The sequence below is a fragment of the Scylla paramamosain genome, chromosome 24 (assembly GCF_035594125.1).
Source record: "Scylla paramamosain isolate STU-SP2022 chromosome 24, ASM3559412v1, whole genome shotgun sequence".
Classification (NCBI taxonomy): Eukaryota; Metazoa; Arthropoda; class Malacostraca; order Decapoda; family Portunidae; genus Scylla; species Scylla paramamosain.
This window is the reverse complement of record NC_087174.1, coordinates 7,722,501-7,738,055: the sequence shown is the minus strand read 5'-3', so window position 1 is coordinate 7,738,055 and position 15,555 is coordinate 7,722,501. Positions and strand designations below refer to the sequence as shown.

The window sequence follows — 15,555 nt, the reverse complement described above, 5'->3', positions numbered from 1 at the left end:
CTACATACAAACGAAGGTCTTCTCACTGAGGTATTGCATTTTAATCTTTACTTACTCTGTTTCCAGCTCATATTGGTGTTTTTTTTTTTTTTTTTTTTTTTTTTGCACTGGATATGAAATAAAGGAGCCGTGTTGACCATCCGTCGTTTTCTTTCGCATGGGTTGTCTTGGCAGCATATTCTCTAGTAACCAGGAACCTTCTATTTAGTGTCTGTGTAATAGAAGCTGTATAGGTCGATATTTAAACCCCCAGTCCATTACATTTAGTGGGTGATGTAGGAGCGACTGATAATGTGTAATTTAGTATGCCTCTGCTCACGTAATCCTTGAGAGTAACGACCTCTAATATCCGCCGTTTGATTTAGTGTTAATTGAAATATGTCTTGTCCTAATTATGATGCCTGTTTTAATCACCTCTCCTTCCCCCCACCTGTCTAATGGCCCTCGTGGAAATGGTAACAGGTAGATAAAGACTTAACTGTACAGGATATGTGAAATGTAATAACTGAAGTGAATTATTTGACCCGGAAATGTCTTGTGTACGTCCAACTTCACCCTAGAGGACGTTCGCCAGAGGACGTACGGAGGGTTCAAATCCCCCAAGATTAATGAGTCTGTGTTGCATTACTTACTGCCCGCGTTAAGGAATGCATTTCCGGTTGTCTGAGGGAGCGGACACGGGACCAATACACGAGAGGGGAGCGTATGGGAATGCCTGTGCCTCGCTTGGTGGTGGTTTAAAGGGAATTGTTCTGCTCAGCTGGCAAAGTGGATGGGTACATTTTTTTTTTTTTTTTTTTTTTTCTCTCCGTGTCATGATGTCTTGTCTTAAGGTTTGTGTAATGTCAGATACTGTTTGGGTGACATTTTAATTAGTTTTGATATTAATAAGCTTTGTTCCATACACAGGAATATTTTGTATTGAACAGGATTGAAGAAAAAATAATTGTAAAGATTATACAAGAAAAAAAAATAATAATAATAATGATAAGTAAAAGAAATTGTATTAAAATCCTTGGAGGGTACAAAAGTTGATATGAAATTTAGCTGATATGTTAATGTTTTGTAAGGTATGTACTATTTTGACTGAAACATGGATGAATTTACGTGATGTACTAGTATGAGCAGTATTTCAATGACTCGTGTTAAATTATTGCTGCTGTGGGTGATGTATGAAGAGTCTTGTTTTACACTGTACTGTTTAGCTGTTACATGGATGGCTGTGTTTAGGTAACGTGCTATTCGGATGATACATGGAGGGGTTTTGTTAGTTAATGTGCTGCTTGGAGTGATGCGTTACAGTTTTATTAGATGTAATATTTTGGATGAAATACGTATTTGGCATATAGGTAAATGAGATACTTATTTTATTTATTTATTTTTTTCATATATTCATTACTGGTGTAGCATCCCTTTTGTAATATAACATTGTATTAGGTTACTTATTAAAATGCAATGAACTTTAAATACATTCCTGCACTCACCCGTACATTAACACCGCTACCCACTTATCCTCCCACTGATCCACACATCCATCCACACCTACATGTATAAATTCTGCTGATGAAAAAAGAATTACCACATTACACCGAACATTCATTACAGTATCACGTGTTTCCTGACAGTCAGAATGGCAACATTTACAGGTGGCACAGGTAATACAGGGACGCAGGTGGGGCGGGGAAAGGTCACCTGGACATCACACTCTATTAAACAGGTCATGGTGTCAAAGTTTTTTTTTTTTTTTTTTTTTTTTTTTTTTTTTGTCGACTGGAATTAGGCCCCGTGTCGGTCATGCACAGGTACGTTATCTGGTAATGAGGCGCAGGTAAAGGTGTGAGGCCAGGTGGAAGTGACCGACATCCCGGATTCTGTGTCCCTACAGCCCCCAAACTCCCCAACCCTCTCACTAATACGAAAGAGTAAAGGGGTGATTCCATAGTTGTTTTGGCAATGTCCCTAGCCAAATGCCTTACCAAGTAGCATCACCAACACCTAGATCCTATTTCACAGTCTTTTATTCGTGGTTTTGGATATCCCCAACCTGGTAAGGACCGTAACAAAACGAAGGTCTTTGATTCCTTTATGTAAGCACTGACTTGGTGGTGGTGGTAATCCAGGGCTTCTTGCATTGTAATCAGATACGCTACCGGATCCGACTTGTACTACTAACTCCTTTACTTACTGTATCCCCCTTTCACCCTCATTCCCCCCTCCCCTTTAAATCCCATCTGTCTTATACCTCCTCCATATTGCAACTTTCTCAAGCCTCCACACACTAACACACACTCAGCATTCTAACCTAACCTATCTTAATCTAACCAAACGAAACCTAACCTAGCATATACCCTAATCTCCTTGCAACTTCACCCTAACATCCACACATACTAACACACTCCACTCTCTTACTTAACCTAACCACCTCACTTTCCCCGTACACCCTCATCTGTCACACTCCCTGTCTCCCTTCACTCGCTAAATGTCATTACAGTTCACCCTTTTTTTCACCCTAACCATCATCTACTAAAACCTCCCTTATACCCTCTTCCTTTAACACCATCTGCCTTATACTTGGACTCTTCAAGGCCCTTATATATTTATTTCTACTTCCTTACTTCAGTAGGATCCGTAGAGGGGAAGGGGGACATCTAGTTTTCAAGCTGCTTTTTCCCTCCTGACCTCTCTCCTCGCCTCGCCTCTCTTTTTCCCCTTCTTTTATTTAGAGAGAGAGAGAGAGAGAGAGAGAGAGAGAGAGAGAGAGAGAGAGAGAGAGAGAGAGAGAGAGAGAATCTGCATCTCCTCTCCTGTCTCGTAAACTTGGCCTGATCCTTCTCTCTCTCTCTCTCTCTCTCTCTCTCTCTCTCTCTCTCTCTCTCTCTCTCTCTCTCTCTCTCTCTCTCTCTCTCTCTCTCTCTCTCTCTCTCTCTCCCATCTACTCTCTTATCCCATTATCTTTCCTTCACTACCTCCTACTTTTCCTTTACTCCTTTTCCTCTCTGTTCTTCTTTTCTCCCTCTCTTTTTACTCCCTCTCTCTCTCTCTCTCTCTCTCTCTCTCTCTCTCTCTCTCTCTCTCTCTCTCTCTCTCTCTCTCTCTCTCTCTCTCTCTCTCTCTCTCTCTCTCTCTCTCTCTCTCTCTCTCTCTTTCTCTTCACTCTTTCTCTCTGTATCCTATTTACCTTTATTTTCCACCACGTTCGTTTCCTTTACACCTTTTCTTCTCTATTATTCTTTCTTCCGTTTTGATAGTAGAGTAGGCATGGATGTGTTGGTGGTGGTGGTGGTGGTGGTGGTGGTGGTGGTGGTGGTGGAGGCCGCCTGTTATGAGGAAGAATTATAGGCAGTAATTAGGCGAGCATCCCGTGACTGGGTTAAAGGAGTAAGGCCGCCACAGAGGAGGAGAGGCCGCGGGGATGGGCCGAGTTGGGGTGAGAGACAGAATGGGGGATATGTACGTTCGTGTTTGTTTGTTTATTTATTTATTATTTTTTTTCAGTGAACTGCTAATGCTAATACTATGTGCATGAAGTAATAGTGATTGGTATTTAAGATTGGTGCAGGTTGGTGGCTGTTTACAGTGTTTACTTGCTTTACCTCCAGTTGGACAAAATTGGAATATTATTGTTGATTTTCCTTTTTTTTAATTCTATATTTTGTGTTTTGTATATTCATTATATATTTTTACGCTGCTAAAGTTGTCAATAAATTACTACTACTACTACTACTACTACTACTACTACTACTATTACTACTACTACTACTACTACTACTACTACTACTACTACTACTTTGTGTGTGTGGTTGGATGGGTGGGTTTGTGTTTTAGAGTTGTACACACACACACACACACACACACACACACACACACACACACACACACACACACACACACACACACACACACACACACACACACACCATGCCATACGTAAAAGGAAACGCAACTCTGGTGATACAGTTACATCTTTTCACAGTGTTCCTCTCTGCTAACTTTGGCCCTCAATCTCCGGCGGCGCCTTTTTGATAAGTGCAGGCAGCAAAACTTACCCGAAAAACGCCCCCCAAAAAATGCTCACTATTGCTTCCCCACAAAGAGAACGCTGAAGTGAAACTGAATCCCACTCGCTGGTTTTTGAGGTCACCCGATATATCCATTCTGAAAGTGCTGAAGTCTTGGGGGAAAAAATGACAATGATATTAGAATTCACCTTGGAACGAGTGGGAAATATGCACCAATACAATGATCTTGGAATAGGAATGAAAGTGACGGAGTATTTTGAGAAGAGCCCAGCTGGTCAGTCTGTCCAGGTGAGTGAGTGTTAATGGAAATGAGAGATAAGAGAGAGGGAATAAAAGTTAAGGTCCCGCGGATTGGAGGAGATTAGAGGGAGTTAGTGTGAGGAGAGATGAATGGATGAATAGCGTCTGATTCCGTCGTATTAAGTAATGCAGTGTGTATAGAGCCCATAGAACCTTGCTGTCTTAAAGAACCACACTCTGTATAGCGGGTTCGGAAGGCATGAGACGGATTCTGTTCAATGGTTAGAAATCCCCCTCTTTCTAAATAGATTTAAAAGGCACAGCGTAATTAAGATCAATAGTTTTAGGCTTGGAATCTACGAAGGAAAGTAAATAATGATGACAATTACTAAAGCTTCCAATCTAGCAATCTATTGATAGGAATAAGCATTGATGATGGTGTCACTAAAAAATAACCTTGAATGCAAATAAATAAATGGATAGGTTGATAGACAGACAGATAAATAAATAAATAAATAAGTAAATAAATAAATACTCAATGATTTAGTCCAGAAATCTACTAAGGAAGGTGGCAGTGGTAATGTTGGATAGAGGGAAAGAGAAGGGAAGACTGGTGGCGAGGGAGAGGAAAAGGGAAAAGTGTCCTAAAAGATTGCTGTGTTCATGTGATCGATGAGTGAAGGGAGGCGACTGTTAAGGACATTAAAGGACACTCGGCTCTCGCTACAGCTTTCAGTAACAAGATAGACGGCAGGAGTTAAGTTTACTTCCACATACTTTAAATTACTGTGACCTCTCTCTCCTCTCATCACTCCGTCCCTCCGTCCCTTTCAAGTCGCAAGTCCCATCCCTTCCCTCCCGGTTCGTTTCAGCCCCACAAAAGCCTCTTCTAACCTCCATAAAACCCTTGGCAGCCCCTAAAACGCCCTACCTGCTGCGTGTAAAGCCTCCAACGCCTTCCCTTAAAGCCATGTCACAAAGTATAGAGTACTAAAACCTACAGAGTAACTTTTCTTTATTCTACCCAGCCCCTTGAGGTCCTCCTATTCTCTGCATCCCCTTGTGGTCCTCCTATTCTACCCAACCCCTTGTGATCCTCCCGTTCCCTTTAATCTCCCCATTATTCCTTTCTCCCAGCCTCACATTTCCCCACCACTAACTCCCATTCTATCTCCCTATCTCTCTCTTACCACCCAAACCTTCTCTCCCCTCCCCAGCCCCACAGTCGAAAAGAACCTGATTATTTTTCCCAGCACCTTCTTAGACTCTCCCAGCCTCTCTCAGTCCTCTACCAGTCATCCCCCGGTGTATCTCCCTATCTGCTTGTTACCCCCAAAGCTTATCTCCCTCCCCAGCCCCCACATCCCAAGAGAACCTGAGACCAAAAACTTGCTTTCCGAGGGACTTAAAGTTGAGGCGTCCCCACCCTTCCCTCTGACTCAATTTCCTGCTATTTTTCTCTGCATTCCTGATTCAGTAGGTCTGTGCGGTGCAGAATCTCATGTTTTACAGTGCTCGTTCACCCTCCTCCTTCCTTTCCCCCTAATATTTCTCTCTCTCTCTCTCTCTCTCTCTCTCTCTCTCTCTCTCTCTCTCTCTCTCTCTCTCTCTCTCTCTCTCTCTCTCTCTCTCTCTCTCTCTCTCTCTCTCTCTCTCTCTCTCTCTCTCTCTCTCTCTCTCTGCGTATTCTTCCATCCTTTCTTTCTTCTCCCTTTTCCTCTGTACATGTTTGTCCCTCCATCTTTTCTTTTATTCTTCCTCCTCCTCCTCCTCCTCCCCTCCTCCTCCTTTATTCCTTGTATCTTTCCCACCAGCTTTCCCTTCCAATTTTTCTTCACCCTCAACTCTCTCTCTCTCTCTCTCTCTCTCTCTCTCTCTCTCTCTCTCTCTCTCTCTCTCTCTCTCTCTCTCTCTCTCTCTCTCTCTTTCTCTTTCTCTCTCTCTCCGTCCTTCCATTTCCTCCTCCATCTGTTTTCCACTTGTAGTTGCCTCCTTCTGGAAATTTTCTGTCGTTTTCCATCTCGGCTTTTTGTTCCCTTCCACAACTTTCGGGTTTGGCCTCTCCACTTTCTCCTACCAGGCTCACTTTAAGCTTGTTTTTATCCTCACGATCTTAGTTTTTTGCCTTAGTGACCCTTTTCTCGCTCATATTATCCCCCTTTTCTCTATTCTCTCCTCCCCTCATATTTCTTTCTCATCGTCATCCGTCTCTTTTTTTTTCTCGTTCTTATTATTCCTTTTTTCCTTTTTTTATTTCCTCCAGTCTTTTTTTCCATCGTCATCAACATCAGCATCCACTTCACTCCCTCTCATACCCAATTTCTCACTCGTGCCTCTTTTTACCTCCCTTCATTCCTCCCCTTCATATTCCTTCATATTCCTCCCTCGATTTTCACCCTCATACCATCTCTCCCTTCACCATTAGTTTACATATTCCCTCACATCCTTATTAACCCTACATAACTCTCCTTCATCCCTCTCTGCCATTAACTTCACCTCCCTAATCCTCCCTACATTCCTCCTCCAATACCTCTCTTCCCTGCATCCTCTCCCTCCGACCTTCCTCACTCCTGCATTCCTCTCCCTCTTTTCCCCCTTCCCTTTCCCCTCCGCAGCTCTCTCTCCTCTCATCTCTCGTGTGCGTTCGCCTCATGCATGTAAAGAGGTGAGTGCAAGCGACACCTGGTCAGAGAGAGAGAATGAGAGAACCAGAATGTGCGCGGAAGACTAGCAGACAGACAGGCAGACAGACAGAGATAGGGAGGAGTATGAGACGGGAAAGGGAAGGCAGACAGAAACGAGAGGAGGAGAAAAGAAAAAAACACGGAGAAATAAGAATTTAGAACGAGGAGGAGGAGAGAAGAAGAGAGAAGTGGAGTGTGTGTGAAAGATGGAGAAGAGAGAGAGAGAGAGAGAGAGAGAGAGAGAGAGAGAGAGAGAGAGAGAGAGAGAGAGAGAGAGAGAGAGAGAGAGAGAGAGAGAGAGAGTGCGAGTGAGGGAAGTCAAATTGAAGAAGGAAATGGTGGATGAATTGAGAGAAAAATATATATGGAATTGGAAGCTAGAATAAGGTGAGAGAGAGAGAGAGAGAGAGAGAGAGAGAGAGAGAGAGAGAGAGAGAGAGAGAGAGAGAGAGACAGAGACAGAGAGAGAGAGAGAGAGAGGGCGGGGAGATGGAAAGGCAAGTTGGGTGAAAAATGACAGGTAAAGGAAGAAATATGGAATGGGAAGAATTGTTTATGAAGACAAGGAAGACGAAGGAAGAAAAAATCACCCCGCTTCTCTTTACCTTTCCTTTCCCTCTCTTCTCCGTTCCTCCTCTTCGCTGACCTCCATCTTATTATTCGCCTTTCTGTTTCTCCTTCTCCATTCTTCTTTTCATGCATCGCTCTTACTTGTTCTCTGCTTCTCTACCTCCTCCTCCTCCTCCTCCTCCTCCTCCTCCTCCTCCTCCTCCTCTTCTTCACCTAGGTACAAGATGTCGCCTTACTGACACATTGTTGGTTGTCAAGCGTAGGATAGAAATAGCAACACTGGTAGTTTTCATCATTCTCCTATAAAATTTCCCTGCAGTTTCTTTTGCTTGCCTGGTATTTCTTCTTTTTTTTTCTTCTTCTTCTTCTTCTTTATCCTGGCAGCCTTGGATGGAGGGAGCGGTAGGTGGGGAGGAGCTTTCATCGTTGCTATCCTTTTCCTCTTGAGATGTTCTACTGTTTGTTTTTCCTTCATGTTCCTTTATCTTCCTCCCGCTCCTCCTCCTCCTCCTCCTCTTCCTTCATCCTTGTTTTCCTTTTTTTTTCTCTCAGGTATGTTGGTGTTCGTTCTGCCTTTTGTTTCTCCTCCTCCTCCTCCTCCTCCTCCTCCTTCTCCTCCTCCTCCTCCTCCTCCTCCTCCTCCTCCTCCTCCTCCTCCTCCTCCTCCTCCTCCTCCTCCTCCTCCTCCTCCTCCTCCTCCTCCTCCAAATAATCGTGATGAAGGGCTGAAACTCAACGGAACCGATAAAAGAGATGGATGACAAGGAGAGAATTTGCGATGGCACAGAGAGAGAGGAAGAGAAGAGAAGTATGGAAGGAAGAAAGGAAATTAGGACTAAGGAACGAGAAAGAAGTAAGGACAGAGCGTCACAAGAAACGAAAGTAAAAGAAGAGAAGAAAAGTTTAAGTGAAGGTATCAGAGGATTAGTGGAAATGTACAGAGAGAGAGAGAGAGAGAGAGAGAGAGAGAGAGAGAGAGAGAGAGAGAGAGAGAGAGAGAGAGAGAGAGAGAGAGAGAGAGAGAGAGAGAGAGAGAGTAAAGGCACTATTGTATGCAGGTAAAGGGGAAAAAGATTACTTGCTGGTATGTGAGAAGGTGAGACTGAAAGATGGGGAGAGGGATTGATTCAGGATGAGAGAGAGAGAGAGAGAGAGAGAGAGAGAGAGAGAGAGAGAGAGAGAGAGAGAGAGAGAGAGAGAGAGAGAGAGAGAGAGTAAGCCAATCTGCATTATGGATTATTGTACTTCACTGATTGATTCTCTTTTTTTTTTTTTCTCAGAGGTTCGGTCGCCGCAAATCGATTACCTTTAAGTATTCCCAGCAACACTCGCGTACTCTCTCTCTCTCTCTCTCTCTCTCTCTCTCTCTCTCTCTCTCTCTCTCTCTCTCTCTCTCTCTCTCTCTCTCTCTCTCTCTCTCTCATTTTTCCCGTATCATGTTCCTATCCATTTCTTTCTCTCCTAGCAGCAAAACTCTCTCTCCCTCTTCCCATCCCCCTCCCTCTCTCCCTCCCTCCCTTTCCCTCTCTCCCTCCCTCCCAGCTTCGTGTTTCCCAACCTCCCTCATTAACTCTCCTGGATTTGTGCAAACATTAATTTTTATTCGCTGCAGAATTTAGATTTTTCTGTAATGTTGAATGGAAGGATGATTGGACCTGGTGCTTCATTATTGTTTTTGGGATTATTATTATTATTATTGTTATTATTATTATTATTTTTATTATTATTATTATTATTATTATTATTATTATTGTAGCAGTTATAGTAGCAGTTGTAATGTTGCGTCAGATTTGTTGTTTTCATTTATTATTAAAATTGTTAATGTTGGTGGAAATGTTATGTAGTTTGGAGGAAATTTTACCTAATTATCTCTTATTACTACTTCTACTACTACTACTACTACTACTACTACTACTACTACTACTACTACTACTACTACTACTATTACTGTTGCTGCTGCTGCTGCTGCTGTAACGACTTCTGTAATTAAACAGAAGCAACAAAAACAAAAATAGCACTACTAATAATTGCAATAATAATAATAAATAACAATAACAATAATAACTATAGAAACTGAGACCAACACCACCACCACCACCACGAACAACAGCAGCAGCAGCAGCGGTAGTAGCATGAACAACGGAAGGAACAAGAATAAGAACACGAACAATAATTTCATGCCATTTCACCAGCGACAGATGAAGCATATTAATGAAGCAGACCAGACCAGAGCAGACCAGTGGAGGGGAGCGTTCACTTACCTATTATTTATGCACACGTCCATTGGTGCCCCTGTTATCATTATCATTTGGTCGCTTGTGTTATTAGTTTGATTATCCCCCACCCCTCCCACACACACACACACACACACGGCCATTATCGTTTATTCTTTATCATCGTGACTCTTGGGAAGTGGTGTGACGGAATGAAAGAGAAAAAATGTTGAGAAAAATGTTTGAAATGCGCTTCATGTTTAGTCTTTTTTTTTGTTTGGTGATATTCGTTTGTTTTTTTTGTTTTGTTTTGTTTTTTTATTAATTTTATTTTCGTGGTAATTATGTTTTGTTTCGCTAGTCACATTTCGTTTTTTTTTTATATAATCGGTACTTTTACCATTATTATCGTTATTATCGTTTTCATCACTGTCATTAACATCATCATCACTGCCAGTCACACTAATCATTATCAGTAGATTTGATATCGCCATCTTTATTAGTAACTTGGTCATCATTATTATCATCACAGATAGTCATTGTCATAGGTCTATTAGAATCAGTACAGAGGAGAATGACTAAAAGGATACAGGGGATGAGGAGTATTCCTTACGAAGCGAGGTTGAAGCGGTTAAATTTACATTCTCTAGAGAGACGTAGGTTAAGAGGGGACCTGATAGAAGTCTTTAAGTGGTATAAGGGTTATAACAAGGGAGATGTAAGCAAAATTCTTAGGATCAGCAACCAGGGTAGAACAAGAAATAACGGGTTCTAGCTTGAAAAATTTAGGTTTAGGAAGGAGATAGGAAAAAATTGGTTCTCAAATAGAGTGGTAGATGAGTGGAACGGACTCAGTAATCATGTAGTTAGTGCTAGGACACTAGAGAGCTTTAAGAGAAGATTAGACAAGTTTATGGATGGGGATAGCAGATGGAAATAGGTAGGTGTGTTTCATACAGGGACTGCCACGTGTAAGCCTGGTCGCTTCTTGCAGCTTCCCTTATTTCTTATGTTCTTATGTTCATCAGAACTCCTCATCACCACCACTACAGATGACTGTCCTGTATGTAGCATTAACAACATCTACTCATTTCCTTCTAACATCATCATCATTATCATCAGTATCACCACAATCAACACTTTTTACCAACATCATCATTACCAACATTACCATCATCATCACTATAAATGAACACCATCCTTCTCATCATCAACAACACCAGCATCACCATCATCACCATTGCCATCACCATCACCATCACCACCATCAGCACATGACATAACTACTTCATTATCATCAGAACCACCACCACCACCAACAACAACAACAACACCACCACCACCACCACCACGAGCAGCACCGTCATTAAAACCGAGAGAGGCGGGAGTGTCGTCAAAGGCGGGCAGGCAGCGGTCTGTGAGGCTCCGGTGGGACGCCTCATTACGGAGTCATGAGCCGGGAAGCGTAACTCATTCCCCGGCGTGACGTGACGTGACGTGACGCAGTGAGGGAGTCATCACGAGAGAGAGAGAGAGAGAGAGAGAGAGAGAGAGAGAGAGAGAGAGAGAGAGAGAGAGAGAGAGAGAGAGAGATGAATGAATTGAGACATCTATCGTATGTGTGAGCGAGCGCGTGCGAACAAGTTAAATTATCCAGCAAGAACAGCCATTAACGCATCCTGCTTCCGCACGCATCCTGCTTCCGGTTCACTTCCACCATATTTCAATCTTTACTTTACCACTGAAAAAAAAAAAGCTACTGAACACTTACATAGACAAAACAACAGGCAGAAATATTCAGGTATTTTTATTTCATCCGTATACTTCAGTGAAAAAAAAAAAAAGTTGCATACTTCTAACTCATTAAAACAGTGAGTATTGTATAGCACATTTGTTGTATGTTAGATGTACTACTTTTATTTGGTGATGTTCATGGGTGATGTTTGTGGAGAATTCGGCAAGGAGACATCACCCACTACCATGCGATCGTCCACTGCAGTAAGTTACATAATAGAAAAAAAAATGTTCTCAGCTGCATAATTATCGTGTGTGAGTTAGTGTGTCCTGTCCAAGAACCGCAGCGTGTAATGGTGCCTTGCTACATAAAATGAAACATGAATTAATCGCTATTGTGGAGTGAGAGACAGCGCACACACACACACACACACACACACACACACACACACACACACACACACACACACACACACACACACACACACACACACACACACAGAGAGAGAGAGAGAGAGAGAGAGAGAGAGAGAGAGAGAGAGAGAGAGAGAGAGAGAGAGAGATTTAATTTTAAGGGTGCTTGTGTGATAGAACACTCAACTAGTACTTCTTCCTGCTCTTCTTCTTCTTCTTCTTCTTCTTCTTCTTCTTCTTCTTCTTCTTCTTCTTCTTCTTCTTCTTCTTCTTCTTCTTCTTCTTCTTCTTCTTCTTCTTCTTCTTCTTCTTCTTCTTCTTCTTCTTCTTCTTCTTCTTCTTCTTCTTCTTCTTCTTCTTCTTCTTCTTCTTCTTCTTCTTCTTCTTCTTCTTCTTCTTCTTCTTCTTCTTCTTCTTCTTCTTCTTCTTCTTCTTCTTCTTCTTCTTCTTCTTCTTCTTCTTCTTCTTCTTCTTCTTCTTCTTCTTCTTCTTCTTCTTCTTCTTCTTCTTCTTCTTCTTCTTCTTCTTCTTCTTCTTCTTCTTCTTCTTCTTCTTCTTCTTCTTCTTCTTCTTCTTCTTCTTCTTCTTCTTCTTCTTCTTCTTCTTCTTCTTCTTCTTCTTCTTCTTCTTCTTCTTCTTCTTCTTCTTCTTCTTCTTCTTCTTCTTCTTCTTCTTCTTCTTCTTCTTCTTCTTCTTCTACATGAAATCTTTCTTGCAAGCATTTTTCCACATCTTCCTATCTTGCTTATGAACAGTCTACTCCTTTGGCTCTTTAAAACGTTAACTCTTGCTCTGTAAGCCAACTGTTCCACGTTCCCCTGTGTCTGTCTTCCTGCCCTCTGCATTCCCTAGTCCTTCCCACCCTAATCACTATACCAGCCTGCCCTCTGTATTGCCTAGTTTCTCCCACCTTTAGGGCACAATCTTCTTGCCCTCTGCATTCCTGCCTTGTCCCTCCTCAGCACACACTAAGGTCACGTCAGCAGAGCCCCACGTTGGCATCTGCAAGGGGAGGCGAGATTACTTAAACTCACCAGCTTCCACCGCCTCCTCTGAGTCCTTGTTAGCCACAGAAGGAATTGAGACTTTATCCACCAAGAGCAGGTTTAATTGTTGCTTTCGCCAGTGTGGCCGCGCGGGAGCCTTTGTCTTGCCCTTGTGATAATCCTGACTCGCCCACGGGTTGCCTTGTGGAAAATATACACTGGAGGGACTTGGGGCATCAGGTGGGCGTCCCATGCATAAAGGCACCCTCACGTATAGGAAAGAATATACATTGTCCGTGCCTCACAATGGTAGGAGATGGATCACTTGGAGTAAATTGTTGCAGTATATTATAACGGTGGAAACAAAGGGAGAAATCTATTTTTTTTTCTCGCATACAAGAATAGTAGGGTGAACAAAGCTACCGGTGTGTGTGGGTGGATAGGTACGTGGGTGTGTTCTTACGTAATGGTATTTATAAAAGAACGGGTTAAAGCTCGTGATCTCTTTCCCTCTCCTGACACAACTTCATCATTCGCTTCTCTCAGTGATGTATCCTCCTCGTGCACACAATTTCCTCTGTTAACTGCTTCCGTGAGTCTGTGGCTTCCGTTGGGGTTATTATTTTGGTTTATCTTCCCTTGCTCTTATCGTAGTAATTCTTGCGTGTGTAGCGTGGGCGTGTTGCTTGTTGGATGTCTCTCAGTTTACATTAATTTAAAAGGCACGTGTTTCCTCTTTTCCTTTGTTCTTTCCGCTTTATCTCTTCCTTCCTTCGTGTGTGGGAAGATTTAATCCGCTCATCCTGTGGTTGCCAATTGTGTTTCTCAGACAGGCATGACTAAGTTGTTGATCTTTGGGAATTTTTATTGTTTCATACTCTTCGTAAAAGAAAAGTGTATTTTTACTTTCATTTCTACAAAAAAGATCACACTTGAATTGTATAAAAGCGTTTTACTTGTGAAAACTTTATAATTCATTAAACATTAGAATCACATCCTGCTGGTCATACAGATAATTCTCTATTTGGACATTTAAATTTCAGCTCATTTGAAATTCATTATAAAAAGAAGAATTTCTGTGCAGTTAAATGTACAAATATAGAATTGTAATATCTATATCTGGTGGGGCCCCATACATAGACACATGTGTGTGTCTATGTATGTGCGCACAGCAGAGAGAGAGAGAGAGAGAGAGAGATTAATTTTCTTGCCGTAAATTCCCTATATTTTTCTTTCATTTCCATGTTTACTATCACCACGTGCTTTTATGACCAACATACATAACGCAACATTTTCGCGTTCACTGGTACACGCCATGAAATAAATTGCTCACATTTTTATGAACTTAATTATAATAGTATTAATGATGTTATCCATGTTATTCATATTGTACAACCCTGCCGCCTCACTGCATGCAAGTAATACACTTTTTTATAAATACACTAACAACTTTCGTACAAATAGAACATTGTTAGGACTCCATTATTGCAGTCGTTTGCAGTTGGTGGGTGTGTGGTTGGGGGGTGGAGGGTACGTGTGTGTGTGTGTGTGTGTGTGTGTGTGTGTGTGTGTGTGTGTGTGTGTGTGTGTGTGAATAGAAATAAAAGTTTACGTAGGATTAAGTTAATCTGTTGTAGGACACTCGGCGCAGAGGATCATTATTTTTATTACAGAGAGAGAGAGAGAGAGAGAGAGAGAGAGAGAGAGAGAGAGAGAGACTTATGACACACCAGTTGCCATAAATCTTGTACACTTTTTGATGAACTTTATTTACATCTTTGACAGGCTAATATGCATCCCAATCTCTCTCTCTCTCTCTCTCTCTCTCTCTCTCTCTCTCTCTCTCTCTCTCTCTCTCTCTCTCTCTCTCTCTCTCTCTCTCTCTCTCTCTCTCTCTCTCTCTCTCTCTCTCTCTCTCTCTCTCTCTCCACCACCGGCAGCAGTCTCACGCACACTAAAACTATAACTTCCCAAAAATTTACTTCATTCCCAGGCCCGGTTATTTGTGGAATTCCTTGCCACATTGTGTTCACTACTCAGGGAGGAACTACGGCAGTTTAAAACACAAAGTTGAAATAGATTGGCTTGGCGAATAGACTTGCGGCTGCAGGGCTTGGCTGGCGTTGGGGAGGGCGACGCTCTCTCTCTCTCTCTCTCTCTCTCTCTCTCTCTCTCTCTCTCTCTCTCTCTCTCTCTCTCTCTCTCTCTCTCTCTCTCTCTCTCTCTCTCTCTCTCTGGCAGACGAATGGGGAGGAAGAGAAACCATGGAAAATAGCGATTAATAGCGTGACCAATAGATAGTTCGGTTGATAGTATATAGACAGGTGGATGGATTGATTAATAGATAGGTAGTACATAGACTATATAGAAAGGGAAACAAAAACAAAACAAAAAAAAATAGAAAGCCTAAAAAAAGAAACAAGACGCAATAAAAGAAAATTTTCTCTCTCTCTCTCTCTCTCTCTCTCTCTCTCTCTCTCTCTCTCTCTCTCTCTCTCTCTCTCTCTCTCTCTCTCTCTCTCTCTCTCTCTCTCTCTCTCTCTCTCTCACACACACACACACACACACACACACACACACACACACACACACACACACACACACACACACACACACACACACACACACACACACACACACACACACACCAGCACAAATTTAAAAGGAAAAGAGAATGAAGCGTGATTGTTGTGTG

The 15,555-nt window shown here is 42.2% G+C and overlaps 1 protein-coding gene across 8 annotated transcripts in view; it reads left to right on the top strand.

Moving 5' to 3' along the window:
- The window catches only part of LOC135112940 (uncharacterized), a 262,579-nt gene that overhangs the window by 226,568 nt on the left and 20,456 nt on the right, over positions 1-15,555 (top strand). The window contains exon 6 of one of the 8 annotated variants that reach the window (XM_064027897.1): positions 8,066-8,108. The exons of the other annotated variants lie outside the window; for them this stretch is intronic. The gene's annotated coding sequence lies outside the window, so the exon portion shown is untranslated. Of the gene's footprint in view, positions 1-8,065; positions 8,109-15,555 lie in introns of those variants that run through there. 8 annotated transcript variants of the gene reach the window in all.